The following is a 14,520-nucleotide window of genomic DNA, read 5'->3' as shown; positions in this document are numbered from 1 at the left end:
TGATGGGGAGGGATTTTAGTTTGGCTTAGTATGTTCATGCACTAGCGGAAGAGAAGAGTCCAGTTCTCTTTACCTTTGCTTCACTTCTTTTCCTCAGGTTTTAAAACCTCTGTCTCTTCTCATAGGACTTCCAGCCCTGTGAGGGCAAGGACTCATGTGTATCCTTATTTCCCTGGCACTAACACAGAGACTGGCACACAATAAGATCTCAATAGATGTATGCTGAGCAGCTGAAGGGAAAGGGGATATGCATATTTCATCTTCAATCAGAGAAAAAGATAGCAAAGTCTCATTTCAAACAAGGTCCTCTCACGCTGTGGTTCAATCCATGCTATTTGGCCAAGCATCACAATGGTCTGGGGAGCTTGTGAAAATGGCAGATTCCTACACACCCCCTCCTCAGAGATTCTGATTCAGTAGGTACAAGCTGAGATCACAGGAAGGATATTTTTTAACAAACACCCAGGTGATGCTAATGCAGCCAGTTCAGACTGGTGTATAATATCCACTGAGTATTTCTAATTCACTAAGACCTGGCAAGAACTGTCCTTTGAATATTTTTTTCTTAATGACTAAAATTATCACAAACTAATTTGTTATTCTAGCCCCAAAACACTGCAATATAGGTGACTAGAGATTGGAAAATGAAAAGAGCATCTACTTAAAAATTGAAAAACCAAAATTCTAGGAAATTGACTATTCAACTTGACCATAACTTGATTAGGTAATGGACTACTTGATGGTACACTCCCTTTCCCCCTACCCACACACCAAAGAGAGCCTTTTAGATGACCATAAGAATAAAAATAAACATTTATAATATGTAATTGGCTACCTATATTTATATATATATCATAGAAAGCTGAGAAACATATAAACACATAGAGAAAAACTGATGAAAAGAGGTCACAAAAATGTATATATGGTATCATTCAAATTATGCACATTATCTAGATAAATTGGAAAAAGATTTTAAAGAAATGCAGGCAAGATGAGGTGGCTCACACCTATAATCACAGCACTTTGGGAAGCCAAGCAAGGCAGGAGGATCACTTAAGCCCAAGAGTTCAAGACCAGCCTGGGCAATATAGGGAGACTCCATCTCTCCAAAAAAAAAAAAAAAAAAAAAAAACCAGAAAGAAAAAATATTTTTAATTAGTTGAGCATGATGGCACACACCTGTAGTCCCAGCGACTCAGGAGGCTGAGGTGGGAGGATCACTTGAGCCTGGGGGACAGAGTTTGCAGTGAGCTGAGATCCTACCACTGCACTCCAGCCTGGGCGACACAGCGAGATCTTGTCTCAAAAATAACTTATTTTTTTAAACAAAAAATGCAACTAAAATTTTAAGAATAATATATCTGGATTACAGAATTCTGGGCAATTTCTGAATATATAGTCAGACATTTTCAAATTTTCTACATGAAAATGCAGAATCTGTAATTAAAATATTTTTTAAAAAAAGAAAAGAAAGAGTTGCATCAAGATAATCTGTTATCCAATTCACTGCAGCTAAAGAATATGGCCCTGCAATAGGGCAGAGACTCTGGGAGAACCCCATAGTTCAGCCATGACAAATGAACTAATTTTACCTTTTGGCCACATCTGATTCCACCTCATGTACAAGATACAGTCATAATGAGAAATATGAATTAAAGCAAAATGTAAATGGTCATGATTCATGTGACAGGTTAGTAATTAGTGATATGCAGAGCTCAGTGGAATGCTGTGCTTCAGGATCTACATTTATTAATAGGTAACTATCATTTTGCAAAATTATTCTTCAATTCACTTCAGAATTTATGTATAACGCAAAATATTTTTTATATGATGTGTCCCGATTTTGTAATGTCAAAAATGTTCATGAACATTTCCACATAATCCCATCATTGTAATTTGCTGGGGAAAATATGTGTTGAATATATGTTATGAATATAGTAACACCTTTAATGAATCTGTATGTATGCAATGACAATAGAATTCTTACTTGAAAAATAATAGTGTAGATACATGTTGCCTTATGCTATACACATTCAATGCTGGGCCATGCTTGAATTCAAGGAGCACCTACAAAAACTCCACTATACCCAATGGTTCTCTATCTACCCCTCTGTGCATTTAAAATATGATCCCACTTTTTAAAAATGCAGTCTTCATGCACATCTATCATGTAAGAACTCTTTTAGGGGTTTTTTTAAGTGAAGGAAAGAGGAGAAGTTAATTGAATGGCATCCATTCTTGTATACATTTTTTTCAACGCATTAAGGAGCAGATAACATACACAGGATTCATTTTCACTCAAGCTAGCCAAATTAGAAAAATACAGTCAAATCAAGTTCACTGTGAGAAAGATGTTTTCCTATACATGGCAGGTTGGTAAACAACTTTCCTTCTTTCATAGTAATATAAAGAAATAAAGAAAATGATTTGACTATTAGCCCTACAGGCTAGACCTATGCAGTCAGGATAATCACTCTGACAGGTTATATTATAGCTTTTTTAAAAAGCCAGATAGACCCAGATTCCAGGTTATCCTCCTCTACTTACTAAGCTCCTTATCTGTAAAATGGTGCCATGTCAACCATGTACAGTTATGAGGATTAAATGAGACAATATACATAGAGTGTCTGGAATAGAGATACATTCAAAAAAGATTTGTTCCCTTAACTTGATCTTAAAGAACACAGTTCTGGCACTGGAAAGATGATGGACATAAAGGATGAAGGATGTGTTTGAAACAGGCAGGCTGTGGTTAGCTGCCAAAACCCTTCTCGGTGGGAAATATCTGGGAGGTACTGAGCAAGCCACATCTAGGGTCCTTTCATTTCCTTCTGTTCTTATTTTTGACATTGCTGCTATTGTGTCCACTAATTTGGCAAGGTTGCTTTGAATTATGACCTTCTATTCCCACCATCTGTCTTCCTCTCCAATCGAAACGATGCATTTTTTATTCTGATCTTTTCCCATTAATGTGATTTAATATGTACTTGTTAATTCTGTAAACTGGGATTCTTAAAGAGTCTTCCCAATCATCCTTAAAATGGAAGTTAGCCATTTAACTTTCCATCACTAAAAAATTAGCCAAACATTCATTTTCTGCAGAAGAAGGTAATAAGATGTAAATCTTGCTGGTCCAAAAACAAAGGGTTACTCTTTATCTAGCAAAATGGAATTTAAAACTACTTTGTAAAAGTCTGTTAATAATGACCATTCATTCTAGAGCTATTTGTTGTGTTTTATCATTATCAAATGTAAACCATTTTATTACCAAAAAGGAAATATGTATACAGATATGAATACATTATGTAAATGTATATACCTATATATGCATGCATATACATTTATGTAAATATAAGTATAGGTCGGTAGTTAGAAAAATAGACACATAGATGTATGTATAGATAGATAGATTTTAAAAAACCCAGAAGGATTAGTATCTGAGAGTTGACAGTGAGAGTAAAGATGGGATATGGAAATAGAAACTTTAAATTTTACTTTATCTAGTTACATAGTTTTACAAATTTTTTTACAGCAAGCTCATATTGCTTTATTTGTCTTTCAATTATTTTCTAAAATCTGATCATTTTAGTGCTTAAGAAGAACACTTTAAGACATTTCATTAATTCTTCCAGGTCACTAGGACACTGCTAAGCGCAGTAAAAAAATACACTAAAGCTTTAAGGAGGTGGAAAAGATACTCAGGAAAGCTTCTGATCACCATATAATTTTAGTTAGGATTTTTAAGTCAGATGAGTTACCAACATATATTTTGAGCTCCTAACCACCCACAATCTCTATATTCAACTGCAGGGAAAATGGAGCTAAGACGTCTCAAGGTTTTTATCATCTGGAAGCAGAGTTGTCTATGTACACAACCAAGAGAGAAAGGTAGTAACCCAATTGAGGACATTGATCAGAAATGCTTATGAGAGCTTTCAAAGATGACTGGCTTACAGGGGAGTAAATTAAGCACTGGAGGATTTAGATTAAATACATCTTCATTAAGAACAGAAGATGAGATCATGAACCATCTCAAGCTCTTTCTCCCAGCTTCAGGTGAAGTTCAAGTTGGGAGGCTCCAGGCTCCCTACCTACTAGCCTGACTGAGTGAACTGACATTCCACCCAGTTCCCTTCAGCCCCATCCAACATTGGGTGGGGGCCCTGATGACACTGGGAGTTTCTGAGGAAGGGAGGACAGGTAAAGGTGACTAACACATACATCACTTCTTACCTAAAGAACCTCTCGTGTCACAAAAATAATGAGAGCATGCGGTCTTAGGCATCCCTTCCACCTATGAGAGCTTCATAACCGTCCCTAAGAGATGTTGAGAAGAACATTCCATAGAAAGCTCAGATTAGGGGTAGGAATGGGAGTGAGGGTAGAAAGGAGGCAAAGAATGGAGGGAAAGGACATGCCTGTCACCTAGTACAGAATAGGCACAAAGTCTTGGTGACATGGGAGAAGATTTAAAGAACAGAGAATGTTCCTGCTCTTTGAAAGATTCAGTGTTATATAAAAAAGTCGGTCCTCCCTAAATTAATCTGTGCAGTCAATATGATAGCTATCAATATATAATTAGGACTTTTGGAGAAAATCTGACAAAAATGATCTTGAGGTCCATCTGCAAAGTATATGTGGGATTAGCCAAGTTCCAGAAATGAAAATTAATGAGGAAATACTAGACTTGCATAGAATTAAACTATATTATAAAGTTCCAGTATTACGATAGTTGGCTACTGATAGAATCAAAAGTAGAGAATCCTGAAATATAGCCATATAATGTAGGAAATTAGCATATGATGAAGACTGAATTTGAAACTGAGATCAAAGAAGTATTAAACAATAAGTATTGCCAGAATAACTGACTATAACAGGATGAGGAAAGGAAGAAAAAAATCGGTTGAGACCAGCCAGGCACAGTGGTTCATGCCTATAATCCCAGCACTTTGGGAGTCCTAGGTGGGTGGATCACTTGAGGCCAGAAGTTCAAAACTGGCCTGGCTAACATGGCAAAACCCTGTCTCTACTAAAAATGCAAAAATCAGCCGGGTGTTGTGATACACACCTGTAATCCCAGCTACTCAGGAGGCTGAAGCACAAGAATTGCTTCAACCCAGGAGGTGGAGGTTGCAGTGAGCTGGGATTGCACCACTGCACTCCAGCCTGAGCAACAGAGTAAAAAGAAATCTTTTGAGATCCCCAACTCACTCCTAAACCAAAATAAATTATTTTAATTTTAAATTTTTACAATTAAAACCACAAAAACACAAATCATACTGATAAATTTTTTAAAATAACATTAGCAAGCAAAAACATAAACTCAATAATTAAAGTTAAATATTATAGACTTGATTATAAAATAACTTAAAATTTTTGTGGGGTAAATATTTTGTAATGAGAAACTAGGAAATACATTTGCATCATATATGAAAAAGAGATCATTTCCCTTAATATATAAAGAGCTCTTACCTACCAATAAGAAAAAGATGGCTGCCTCAAAGGAAAAATACACAAAATATATAACCACCAGTTCAAAGAATAAATATAAGTAGCCAAAATAGTTACTAGAAAACATTTCTCTCACTCACAATTAAAGAATTACAAATTAAAATAAGGTTCCATTTAAATATATATGGTAAACAAAGATTTAAAACTTTGAGAGTATCCAGTCTTGACTTGGGTGGGGAAAGTTAAATTTGGGTAATTTGTCCAAATCTAACAAATTAAAACATGACCAGTGAAGTTGGTGGACAGCTCTTGTTCATCCTATATTAAAAGGAAGGAGACTGATAAGTGGTGTGCTGAAGGCTAAACTCCTAATTAGAGAAGGGACCAGAGCTAGGTCCAGGTCCCCTAAATTGCAACCAGGGCCCTCTCCCTGTACTGGGATGTGTTCATCTCATTTCGATGTGTGAACACAGACATGTCAGAATGGGGAAGTTACTTTCCAAGCACTGTGCAGTTGCGTCAGCCATGCCATTTCTCCATCCTAGCTAAAGTCCTACCACCACAGACCCTGACCCTTGACTGTCCCCAAGTCCTGGATCACTGCACAGTCTGCTTACTCTGCTGCGTAGTCTCATAATCAGCAGTTTCAGACCACCACATACTCTTCTTTCCCTTTACAGTTTCCCTGATCACTCACTTCTTATAGTCCTTCTCCATCCATCCTGTCCCCTTTCTAGTTTCTGTTCAAGCTTCTACTTACATACCCAGTTCTATAAACAGCATCATGAGCTCAGTCACCTTCCAGCTCCTGTTAAAAACCACTAGAAATATAATGCAAGGGCTGGGTGCAGTGGCTCACACCTGTAATCCCTGCACTTTGGGACCCGAGGCAGGCAGATCACCTGAGGTCAGGAGTTCGAGACCAGCTCAACTAATACGGTGAAATCCCATCTCTACTAAATATTAGACAGGCTGTGGCGGTATGTGTCTGTAATCCAAGCTACTCCAGAGGCTGAGGCAAGAGAATCGCTTGAACCCAGAAGGCAGAGATTGCAGTGAGCCAAGATTGTGCCACTGCACTCCAGCCTAGGTGACAGAGTGAGGCCCTGTCTCAAAAAAAAAAAACAGAAATATAATGCAAGACAGATGCAAACCATATTTGCAATTTTATATTTTCTAGTAGCCACGTTTTTAAAAGTAAAGAGAAACTGGTCAAACTATCTTTAATAATATATTTTACCCAATATATCCAACATATTACTTCAATATAAAATCAATATAAAACTATTAATGAGATGTTTTAAATTTTTTCTTCATATTACATTTTTGAAATTGTGTATGTATTTCACACTCAGCATATCTCAATACAAACTAGCCACATTTCAAGTGTTCAACAGCCACATGAGCTGGTGGCTGCCAGATGAGACAGCACAGACCTAGACTCTCTAATGACAATGGATTTAAAAAATAACTTTTGCTTATCTGTATTCTTATTATTCTTCAACAGACACAAATTGTATGCATTTCTGTATTTTTACAACTTTTTATTTTAAATGTCCTTGGCATATCTTCACATTCATTCTCTAATGCAAGCTGTTTTTCTAAATGGCACATGTAGCATCAGCATCTGTCTTCACTTTGACATATATATTCACATCTAGCTCCTATCTGCTTCACTGCCTCAAGACATTCTGCCTATTCCCTGCCTCCTGCCACCTTCTCTCTCTGCGCATCACTGGCTGTGAAGGTTCAGATGCCCAGAAGAAACATTTTCCATATCTTCACCCTCCGCACAAGCACTAACCCAACCACAATTTCTAGCTCTGCTTTTAGTAGATTTAAGATCACTGACTCATGACTCAGAAAAGTCAAATGCAAATTATAGGAAAAGCCTCTGTCTTTGCTGCTTCAAAGTTATGTTTAAAATAGGCTTGTTATTTACTTTTACTTAAAACTGGAAAGTCAAAAAGTGAAATAAATGGCACACTTTGGTTCCTTTTCAAAAGAAACTGGCCTGACGGTCTTCCACAAACACAGGCAACTAAATTTTTAATCAAAGAATGTACTTCTTGGACCGGGCGCGGCGGCTCAAGCCTGTAATCCCAGCACTTTGGGAGGCCGAGGCGGGTGGATCACGAGGTCAAGAGATCGAGACCATTCTGGGCAACATGGTGAAACCCCGTCTCTACTAAAAATACAAAAATTAGCTGGGCGTGGTGGCGCGTGCCTGTAGTCCCAGCTACTCGGGAGGCTGAGGCAGGAGAATTGCCTGAACCCAGGAGGTGGAGGTTGCGGTGAGCCGAGATCGCGCCATTGCACTCCAGCCTGGGTAACAAGAGCGAAACTCCGTCTCAAAAAAAAAAAAAAAAAAAGAATGTACTTCTTGCCTCAAAGACTTTACTAAAATAATGTTTTTGGTTCTTAACTATAGAAGCAGTCTCACCACTGGAAAATGTGAACATGAGAGAGGTAAAGCTTAATAAGTTAAACGTCTTGAATTGGGAAATTAAGTGTTGTCACTGACTTTAAACAACTATAGACTTTATAATTCATATTAAAGTTTGGTTTCCCATTGCTTGAAGTGTTTGCCTTCCTAATAATGACAGACTTGCTCTTCTCTCCCAGGCTCTAAAAGGTAGCATGGGGAACCCTGGGGAGTAATGAGACCTGGATTTGGGTCCTCACTGCCAGTTGCCAGCCAGCTACATGACCTTGTCGTCCATTCTCCCCGCTGGCCTCAGCCTTCCTGCTGTAAAAAGGGGATTCACAGGATGCTCCTTCAGGCTGCCTCGAGTTCTGCCCACCCCCGACCTTTTCTCATCCTCCTCTATTCCATCATCCCTGAAGCATTTGCCCCCTCACGCATCTCCTCCTTCCCAAAAGACAAGATGGCTGGCAGCACGGAAGTGAAAAGGGAAATAAAGGCTGTTAAAAAAAAAATTCCTAAAATGAGTCACCTTTCCAGAATTTCCCATTTCCTCACGCCTGGATGCTTGCTCGTGTCGCTAAATGAGTTCTTCCAATGAAACTTGCTCTAAGCACCTGGTATTTGTTATGTGCACTGGTCTTGGGTGATGTTTACACTGTGCACTCATCTCTCTTAAGAGCTTATAGGTATCAAACATATCAAACAACGTCGAGGTTGTGCATCAAAAAAATAGCAGCAGCCACAGAGTCAACTTTAGTTGAGCCTGGAGAAAATCGGATAAAAACCGAAGACTTTTAACTAGGTTTGGTATCAGCTTTTGATAAGTTAGGAAAAATAATTACAGCTCTCCAAACTTCCCACTTAATATGCCCCAGGGCCCTGCAGCACCCTAAAATCTAACCAGCTCCAAAAATTACTCCCTACTCCGTACCCGGATGAGCCTTGACTCCCACTAATTCCCTCACTGGGACTTAAGTCAAGGGGCAGCTGATGGTTGTGGTCTGTGCTGCTTCCGCCTGGCCTGATTTTTTCTTGCTGCCATTTTGAATTAGCATAGGTTTCCTCTGCAACTGATGCGTCTTCTAGCCAGGCTCGGAACACACACACACGGACGCGAGTGTAAGTCAAGACACACACACACACACACACACACACGCGGACGCGAGTGTAAGTCAAGGCACTGGCAAGCTAGAATCAGAGAGAAAATCCAGAAAAGCCACGTTATTTAACAGAACCCAACAAGGTCAGCTTTGAGTCAAGGCAGATGAGTTTCCTTCGATGTTTTCTCGGACATTTTTATTCCCAAATCCGAGTTGTCGTCAATTCTCTGAAGTCCAAGCGCCCCTCCTGCCTTGCAGACCACCTTCGTCGCGGCCCTCGCGCGAGGTCGCCAAATACTCGACGCCTCAACAGACAAGCCGGCGAGCTGAGGAGGCCGACGCCCCCCGAGCTGGGCGATCCCCACCTCGGGAACCCGCCAGGGCCTCTCAGCAGCCCCGCCCGGCGCCCCGCGGAGAACGCTCGGGTGCGGCTCAGGGGAAGTTGTGTCAAGTCCCACGCGCGGCCCGCGGAGAATCCAGCCGCGGCCTCGAGGGGAGGGCAGCCTCGGGACACCGTACGGCGGCCGCGGTTGAGGTGGACGCGCGGGCAGAACCCGGCCGAGGGCGGCGGGCGTCTCCGGGCAGCCATGTTCGCGGCGCCCGCCCGCGCGGCAGGTGCGGCACCTCGGGGAAGGTGCCCGGCTCGCCCCGGACCCGAAGGTGGCGGGCCAGGGGCGCACAGGCGTACCCCAGCGGGGAGCAGACTGGCTGCCAGGAAAAGGAAACCCAGGAAGAGCAGCGGTGGGCTACAGGAGTTCCAGGGATGCGGGGGGAAGGATGGGGTTGGGGTGTGGAGAGCGGGAAACCCGGCTGCGGTGCGGGAGCCCGGGGCGGGCATCCCTCCCCTGCACCCCCGCAGCCCCCGAGCCCCAGTCACCCCGGCCCCAGGCCGACGCCACCTCTCCTCTGACCCCCAGCCCGCCCCAGCCAGCACCGGGGGGTGGGGAGAATTGGCCTGGGGTAGCGCTATCCGAGGGTTCGGAGGGAGAGCGGGAGGTTGCGATGGCGGGTGTGGGTGAAACCCGCCGGGGAAGCAGCCCTACAAACGCCCTGCGCTCCCGGCCGCGGCTCACCTGGGGCGCCGGGCTCCAGGCTCCGGGCTCCGCTCTACGGTGCTGAGGCTGCTGCCGCCGAGGGTGCGGGTGCTGCCGGGACCGGATTACTGCGGCGACATCGAGGGCTGCAGCTGCAGTGGCGGAGGCGGCCACCGGGCGCTTCCCCCTCCCCAGACTCCCGGCGCGCGGGCCCGCCGCCCCCCGGAACAGCTGGCCCGGCTCACGTGACCGCGGGGCCCACCCTCCGCCTCTCCCACCCCTGCCCCCAGGGCCTCGCCTCACCCGGCGCGTCCGGCTGCCCGGGCCGCGGCGCAGCGCTCCGCTGGGTAGGGAGGGCGCCTGGGAGCGGGAGGAGCGGCCGAGAGGGCGGATCTCGCCGCAGAAAGTGGCCCCCTCTTTGCTAGATTTTTCTATCTTGATTGTAGGTCTCAAAAGGGAGAACCCGGGCTTTGAGGAGCCAGGCCCAGCTTCCTCCCGGCACCTCCTCCCGACGTCCGGGCCTCGGCGCCCAAGGAAGATTTTCCCGCGGAGAAATGTGTCCTGTACCTTGTTGACTCTCACGTCCAAGTCGTGTTCCTGGTTTTAAAAGTGTCGTCCTGCACCGTGCTGATAAGCCAGACCCTATCCCAGGTAACTTGCCCAAGGTCACAAAGCACGTAGCAAATTATCGGGGTTAATAAATAAATTTATGGACAGGGACGGGGTGTGTGTGTGTGTGTGTGTGTGTGTGTTTGTGTGTGTGTGTGTTGATGCCCGCGTCAACTTTATAAAAAAAATAAGAAAAGACTATCCCAAAAGATATGAAGAGATAGATTACAGGAAATTAAATGCAATATTACCCTAGCACATGAAAATGTATTCAAGCTTACTTAACTGCAAATCCAATATATGGAGTAGCATCTTCCACCAAAAAATCAAAACATTTCAAGTCTTGCTGTGTCGCCCAGGCTGGAATGCAGTGGTAGAATCTTGGCTCACTGCAACTTTCTTATCCCCAGTTCAAGCCATTCTCCTGCCTCATCCTCTCAAATAGCTGAGACTACAGGCCTACACCATCACGCCTGGCTAATTTTTTGGATTTTTAGTAGAGACAGGGTTTCACCAGGCTGCCCAGGCTGGTCTCAAACTCTTGAGCTCAGGCAATCCGCCCACCTCTACTATCCAGCTTACTAGAAAAAGGATGATGTTTATGTGCTAATACAAAAATATTTCCAACCTATACTAACTGAAAGAAAAATAAAAAGCTAGGTGCAGAGCATTTTGTGTGTTATTTGTGGGAAGGAAAAATATGTATGTCTGTACTTATTTTTGTAAATGCATAGAATATCTTTGGAAAAGTACGTAAGAAACGGTAATAGTAGATGCCACCAGGAAGCAGAACTGGGTGACTGGGTACTGGGGAGAGAAGGGGACTTTTTTCCATGCCTTTTGAATGTTGTGCCAGTGCTTAAGTCTGCCACATGAGTGAATGGATAGTGGGAAAGGACTGAGGAAGTTGTTGCAGGTACTGCAGAATAGACCATTGGTTCAGAGACTCTTGGAGCACAAAGGTACCTTATTGTTCATTTAGTCTAGCCAAATAAACCGTAGCCAGTGAGTCTAAATAATCAATATTAGAAATTCCTAGCTGGCTTACTCCTGGGTCCTAGCCCAGATCTATGGAGTCTCTGGGTCTGGAGCCAGCTAACCTGCATTTTGTCAAGCTTCCTAGTTGTTTCTCTTGCACATTAAAGTCTGAAAGTCCGTGGTGGTGGGAGGGAGAGGAGGAAAAATAGCTAATGCATGCTGGGCTTAATTCCTAAGTGATGGGTTGACAGGTGCAGCAAACCACCATGGCACACGTTTACCTATGTAACAAACCTGTACACCCTGCACATATACCCCAGAACTTAAAAATAAAAAAGTCTGAGAGTCACTTTTATTTTTTTGTTTGTTTTGAGATGGGGTCTTGCTCTGTCACCTAGGCTGAAGGGCAGTGGCTCACTGCAGCCTCAATCTCCTGGGCTCAAGTGATCCTCCCACCTCAGCTTCCTGAGTAGATGGGACTACAGGCATGCACCACCACACCTAGCTACTTTTTAAAGTATTTTTGTAGAAATAGAATCTCACTATGTTGCCCAGGTTGGTTTCAAGCTCCTGGACTCAAGTGATCCTCCTGCCTCAACCTCCTAAAGTGTGGAGATTACAGATGTGAGCTACTATGCCCAGCCAGAGTCACTGTTTTAGATGTCTATTTTAAGGGCACACCACCACTAGAAAGGCAAATGCAATTCTATGCCTTCTTGTAGCCAGTATATGTCATTTCTTGCATAAAGGATGTCCCTTGCACCCCACGCTGCTCCTTGGAGGCAGTCATACCCTCAGTACACAGATATGGGATACTGCAAACCTACTTGCCTGGCCTGAAATCTTTGAAGCCTGTTGGTATGTCCCTACACAGCCACAGTGGCTATGAGGCCAGGAGCCCAGGAACATATGGAGATTGAGAGACACCTACTTTCCCCAGGGTGTGCATGAAGAAGCTTATTACATGGTATCTGAACCCTTATTAAACAGCACCAATACATTTATTTTGTCTCTACTTTGTATCCAAGAGACAGTCCCTGCTGTTATTTGAGCCATAAACATAGAAATAAGAGAATAGAGCCGTCCAACAAATGTGGAGAACACCAAGAAATATCAATAAGAGCTTTAATCATTGGCCTCTGTCAATGATGTGAGGTTTAACTTTCAGTAAATTAGAAGATTTCTGTGAGCTAGGTTGCAAGGAAAAAATTTGCAAGGAGGTTACACAGTCATTTATATTCCATCTAGTTGTATTCAGAGACTTAAGAGCTAAGAAAGAAAAGTATGCCAGATTTCCTTTTTTCTTACAGAAACAGGCAAAGACTTCTGTTTTTCCAGGACAAAACAGGGAGAAGGGGTAGAATGATAATTTCAGTTTCTATGTATTGCCATATAGAAATACTCATAAAATCTCTCTCTAGAGAAAAAGCACTATGGAAAAACTTCTGGCTTTATTTACAAACAGTAATATAAAAATAAGTTTACTGAGAAAGCCGTAAAATATTGATTCCTGGCAGGTCTGACGTGTCAGAGCTGCATTTCTTCATATATCCTCCCAGGCCCCTCCCAATTGGGATTTCTATTAAGTACTGTCATAATTTTTAGTTCATTACAAACATGAGTGACCAGTTGGCCTGGACTAAAAGAAGATGACTTAACACCAATGGAAAGTGGCCATGCTAATGGAAGGCCAGTTTAGGCTGGGTCTCCATCACAGAGTGTACTTTCCAGAAGCAGGCAGTGAGATGGTGTTTTAATTATAAGGGCTTCATAGGGATTAACATATGTGAAAAGAAGGGAGTGGAAACAGAACAGAACAAAAGAAGAATTTGAACTGCAATGCAGCCCAATAAAGTGTCAGTCAACCAGGCATGGAGCTCCAGAGCAAATATTGCCCATCAGAATATCCTACATAGAGGCCGAAAGGCCAGGTCTTTATACCCCCTCCTTCTTCAACTAATAGGAAGAAGTAGGCTGCCCTGAGAACGACATGGCATCTACATAGATTTCTCTCTGCAGCTGAGGCAGAGGAGATAATCACTAGAATCTGTCTGCTGAACACGTCTGCAGGGTACACTCATTGATGACCATAGATACTATTAGTGTTTTCAGTTTGGAACAATTATGAATAAAGCTGCTAATAATATTTATCTACAAGTTTTATGTAAGGGTAGATTTTCATTTATCTTGGGTAAACATTAGGTTGGTGCAAAAGTAATTGCAGTTTTTGCCATTACTGTTTTAAAAATGGGTACTGGCATCTCCTGGTGGTTTTCATTTATATTTTTTTGCTGATTAATGATAGTGAGCATCTTTTCCTATACTTATTAGCCACTCATATATCTTGTTTTGGAAAGTGTTTAAGTCTTGCCTGGTTAAAAATTTTGTATTTTTAATTAGTATTATTACATTTTAAGAATTCTTATACCTGGATGCAAGTTCTGTATTATGTTTATATATTACAAATATATTCTTTCAGTGTATGTCTCACTTTCTCATTTTATTAGTGGTGTCTTTTGAAGACAATATTTTAATTTTGATGATGCTCAATTTATCAATAATTTTTCTTTTACAGTTAATACTTTTTATGTTCTAAGAAATTTTGCCTACTTCAAGGTTGCAAAGATTTTCTTCTATGTTTGCGTCCAGAGATTTATAGTGTTTTGGCTCTTATGTTAAGACCATGGTCCATTTCCAGCAAATTTTTGTGTAAGGGGAGTTAAAATTCCATGTTTATTTATTTCCATGACTATTCAATTGTTCTAGCACCATTTGTTTTCCCCCAGAATTTATCTTACTATTGGCAAAAGTCAATTGACCATGTAAATGTAGGTCTATTTCTCACTCTCTCTTCCATTCTATTGGTCTATGTATTTGTTCTTATGCCAATACTATACTCTCTTGATTACTGTAGATTTAT

The 14,520-nt window shown here is 42.1% G+C and overlaps 1 protein-coding gene across 2 annotated transcripts in view; it reads right to left on the bottom strand.

Moving 5' to 3' along the window:
• Positions 1–10,242, bottom strand: part of SCRN1 (secernin 1) — a 67,713-nt gene extending 57,471 nt beyond the window's left edge. Inside the window, exons 1-2 of one of the 2 annotated variants that reach the window (XM_032286903.1) lie at positions 10,061–10,242; positions 9,539–9,563 (exon numbers count right to left, since the gene is read on the bottom strand). The gene's annotated coding sequence lies outside the window, so the exon portion shown is untranslated. Of the gene's footprint in view, positions 1–9,538; positions 9,564–10,052 lie in introns of both variants that reach the window. The other variant, XM_032286902.1, reaches the window with a different exon arrangement.
• Between the last annotated feature and the right edge of the window lie 4,278 nt (positions 10,243–14,520).

This window comes from Sapajus apella, unplaced genomic scaffold, assembly GCF_009761245.1.
Source record: "Sapajus apella isolate SASKATOON/1434 unplaced genomic scaffold, GSC_monkey_1.0 scaffold19, whole genome shotgun sequence".
In the NCBI taxonomy this organism is placed as follows: domain Eukaryota; kingdom Metazoa; phylum Chordata; class Mammalia; order Primates; family Cebidae; genus Sapajus; species Sapajus apella.
Note: the sequence above shows the minus strand (reverse complement) of the source record. Positions and strands in the feature narration are given on the sequence as shown.